This window comes from Rhagoletis pomonella, unplaced genomic scaffold, assembly GCF_013731165.1.
Source record: "Rhagoletis pomonella isolate Grant_MI unplaced genomic scaffold, Rhpom_1.0 Rhpom_scaffold_01956, whole genome shotgun sequence".
Lineage (NCBI taxonomy): Eukaryota > Metazoa > Arthropoda > Insecta > Diptera > Tephritidae > Rhagoletis > Rhagoletis pomonella.
The window spans coordinates 11,678-16,266 of NW_023460510.1; the positions used below are offsets into that span (position 1 = coordinate 11,678).

The window sequence follows — 4,589 nt, forward strand, 5'->3', positions numbered from 1 at the left end:
AAAAACGCACTTGCCAATATAGCAACTTAGTTGCCAGCTTTCAGTTGTTAGTCGCCATCGGTAATACCATTTCAGCCACTGGCCAACCAACTGAAGTTCGGTTGTCCTCCGTAATCGACCCATAAAATCGGAATCGAATATGCATGCACGTTCTGCTGAACGATAAATATTTTTTAAATGTGTGTTCTGTCCGCTAACGAATTCCAGCCATGTGTGAAATATCGTATGTGAAGCCTCCGTCTGACTTAACGATTGTCAAAGGCATGCCAGAAGATGTTTCATCATATGTTTTCGGCCATCGTCTTCTTCGAGTAAGTTCATCGATACCAAAAACTTTACAACCTATATTTGCCAGCAGCCCTTAGTGTTTTTGCCAATGACATGGTACTATTGTACTGTTAATAACCAAATTAAGCTGCAGTTGCATTCACACGTCATATAATAGCTAGTGTCGGCAAGCTGTGGGAATGCCCAGGAGATGGCGTTTGTTCAGCTATCGAAATCATTACACCGACGGCGGTGGGCAGCTCTGCTGGAACATATTTACCACAGCAGTGGTTGCGGCGTTATGTTCTGCAACAATAGCCTACAATGATGACATGTCATATAATGTCGACGAACAAAGATATAAAATTTAAAATGACGAACCTTATTCCCAGCCGATTTGGGAGACCACCCTTGGTCACGACCAGAACGCATTTACCAAGAGGAAAAACCGCAGGGATTGCAGTAGTTCTTGCAATCACCGTTGATGATGCTGTGCTTGTAATTAATAGTCTGAAAATACAAAAAAATGCATTAATGAAATCTTATACACATCAAATAAATAAATTTCAATAATTTGTTTACCATTTCACAAACCGAATTACCAAGAAATGGAAACTCACCGCGATGCGATACAGAAATAAAAACCAACAGGGCTGCATTTTCTTGGTAAACAACACAAGCGCTCGGAGCAAACTGATCCGCAAAATTATTTTGTGAAAAATAATAGTTGAAAAGAGTTTTTACACATGATTATCACATTATGTCATAAGTGCAAATTATTATGATTAATTTTAGTTGCATATAATTGTATTACCTTAGACTTTTTTTAAATGTTTTCTAATATTCATTCTTTTGGGCCGCAAAAGCAACCATGCGCTCAATTTCTTGTGGGGAAATTTGGTCCCCATAAAGGACTTTCACCACGAAACAGCTACAAAAACAAAAACCTTTTCTACTGGTATACTGTGCACACGACTCGTATGTGAAAGCCGAGTAGCTCCCGGAGACTCCCGTGTGCACCACTGCTCTAGAGCTACCGCGTGCACTTTAAGTCCCCTTTCAGACACGTCAAGTCTTGCTTTCAAGTCTGCTCGTTCGTTGGCGAAGGAGGTGGGAAGAGAGGGGAAGAGTACAGATACCTCCTTACCGTCAATTCGTTTCAAGTTTTCTTGTCTCCTTTGATCTTTTCGTTGCTTCCCATTTAAGAACCAAGGACTTGAATTCAATTAAAGTTGACGCGTGTGGAAGCAAATAGAAAACACAAAAGAGAAGGCGAAAAAAATTGCTTTCAAGACTTGACGTGTCTGAAAGAGGACTAAAACGATATTTCCACGACAAGTGATTCGCTCTCCCATTCGTAATTCGCTCTCTCATTCGTGATTGGCGCCCCAATTAAGAACCGAATCATGTAATTCGCCATACAAAATTTTGAGAGCGAATCACTTCATTCGTAGGTATTCAGATCCAATCACCATGCGAATCAAGAACAAATCGTTGGGTTCTCTAATTTTTATCGATAACGGCTGTCATAACACATAGACCACACACATCCCCACCAGGAAAAACATTGAAAAAATAGCTAGATTCGATAAAACTATTGATTTAAGGCTGGTACGCAGCTCTCAAGAAATTGGTCAAGAAAAATTTGCCATTATTTCGTGTGTGTGTGTCCAAGAAATATTGACATTTTTGATATTTCACACCCTGTTGCCTCACTCTTTCCTCAAGAAATAATGGAACGGGCATATATTTCTGTTGCAAACCTGGGTTGCCTTGTGCTCTTTTTTCACAAAAAAATAGAAAAACCGTAGTAAAAAGCGTAGCAAGTTTCTTAAGAACTGCGTACTGCCGGAAGGAAATTTTACTCAAGAAAATTTCTTAGCCATTTCTTGTACGTCATTTTGTATGGAATTTAGCTTTTCTTGAGAACTGCATACAGGCCTTTAGCTAATTAACCACTAGGGACACGATATTGAACCGAAAGTATCGATATGGTACTCATTTAAAGTATCGCTTTAAAAATATCGGGTACCCATTAAAATCGGAATATCGATACCAAAATCCAAAAAATGTATCTGAATATAGGTTTCGCATATAGGCCGCTGGGGTGTAGTGGTTAGAAGTGCGCAACCCTTGAAAATGAAAAACAGCGTCCCATAAAATACAATCGCCGTTCAGAGTCGACATAAAACTGTAGGCACCCCCTTTGTGCCACAACATTAAGGCCCACGCGACAAATCGCAGGATAAGTTCGGCCAAACACTAACATATTGTGTAAACGCCGGACTTTATTATTATTACAACACGTAGAGATTGAGGTGTTGACTTAAACATTAATTACCGTTTAAAAATGTTCGTATTTAAATTAGGTGAAAAGTCTTAACCAAATGGATTTTCCATTATATATACACTACGTACAGTGACGAGCAAAACTGTAGCATGATGTAACACTTTTTAATTCACCCACCGTTTGTTGGTACAATTCTACTCCCTCTCTCATAACGATTTGAAATCAATACAACAACAATAAAAAACCCAGCAGACAAAAATGTAAATTAAGGCAAATGTTACAGTTTTGCACTTACTATCAGTTTTACATTTTACAGTTATTTTTTACTTAGTTGGAAGTCATATGACTTTTTTCTGTATTGTAATTTATTGAAGAAGTAATCACCAGTAAATAATATATTTAATCAGGAACCATAAATGTAAATAAGTGATTTACTGTGGAAAGGCGGGACCGCAGGAAAGTGGCAAAAAATTGTGGAGTTTGCTACTTGAAAATATTTAGATTGATAAAAAATATAGCCTAAAGTGTTCCCAAGAGCAAAGGAAGTCTATCAAAAAATATTACGGTACAATATCTTGTGAACTTAGCAGCAAGTAGCGATGCAGCCACTATTACAGGTATTAAACTCTAGTGCAAATCAATAGACAGCGGGGCGAAGAACTGCCAAATTGAGCGCAAAGGCACCATAAAGAAGAAACAAGCAAATTTGATCATAATACATGTGCGAGTGTGGCAGCATTTCGCTGCATCGCACGAAAACCGAACCGTTGCCTATTGGGATATGTTACGCCGTTCAGAATGTAATAAAAAACATATTTTTAAGTTTCAATTGAAGCTTATTTGGTCTGACAAGACTCAATTAGTTGCTTTCAATCAGATGGCCGGGCATGGTATTGGATCAAAGACCCAAATTAAGCCCATACGCAACATGTGAGGCAAATTGTGAATCACAGTGGTCGGTCAATAATCGTTTGGGGTTGTATTTAAAAAATTTTGTTTGTCCGTTAGTACGCATTATGCGTAAGGAACAGTATCTGTTCATATTTAAACAAAATTTGCAAGATGTAGTCGAAAAATGAGAGTTTCTGCTGAAAAATCACCCACAACATAGTGCATATGTTCGCAAAGACTGGATACAAAATGAAAACTTTGCTAATTGGAAATGACCTCCACAATCCGCGGACATAAAGTATCCAAGTCCATATAATCGAGTACATGAGCTGTGAAAGCAAACTAAGGATATATGGAGGATATACCTCCAGAAGTTTTACAGAGATAAAAATAAGGTATGCCACATCGCACGAAACTAAAACAAGCAAAAGGGTACTGAACATTGTGTTAGTAGTTCTTTTTTCTCGTTAAAATTGTTAAAAAGTTCTTAAAAATATATGAGTGCAAAACTGTAACATCTGCCTTAATTTACATTTTTGTCTGCTGGTTTTGTTATTGTTGTTACTGAAAAAATGCAAATCATTGTAATGAGTGCAGTGTTTAAACACTTTCAGCGATTTGCATTGCATTTAAGAAGTACACATTCTTTACTTTTAAACAACCAATTTACCATTTAAAATTAAATAATTCCGTAAATTCGCGATTTATTATGCACTTTGTAAACAAACCTTTCAATTTCGCCCCAGCTGTTCGATTCTTCTTCTTTTTCTTATTGAATTCGTCTTTGCTCTCTCATTCTGGTATATTTTGACGTCATGGCCAGTTGCTCTCAGCTCGATTGGCGCTATCTTGTATTCTATCATTCTTGGGTGTTGGCTAATTTTGTTATCGAACGCAACTAGCGTGTTTGCATGTTTCAACTTTGCGTTCAACTCAGCGCAGGGTTGCACGAAAAAAGAGTTGAATGGCTAAAAATGTCAAAATATGAAAAAATATCAAAATATTCGCCATAAAAAGGTGTTTGCATTGTTCAACTATGCATTCAACTTTTGGGTGAATGGCCTTTTAACTAACCGCTTTCAACAAAGTTGGTCGCCAGCCAACATTTAGACATTCAATGCAACAACTGCTTTACGTGTAA

The 4,589-nt window shown here is 37.6% G+C and overlaps 1 long non-coding RNA gene across 1 annotated transcript; it reads right to left on the bottom strand.

The window, feature by feature from the left end:
* Positions 1–194: 194 nt before the first annotated feature.
* Positions 195–958, bottom strand: LOC118752922. Its single transcript, XR_004994761.1, has 3 exons — positions 850–958; positions 649–777; positions 195–586 (listed from the first exon to the last, which is right to left on the bottom strand). It is a non-coding gene; the product is annotated as an uncharacterized LOC118752922 (long non-coding RNA).
* Positions 959–4,589: the final 3,631 nt, after the last annotated feature.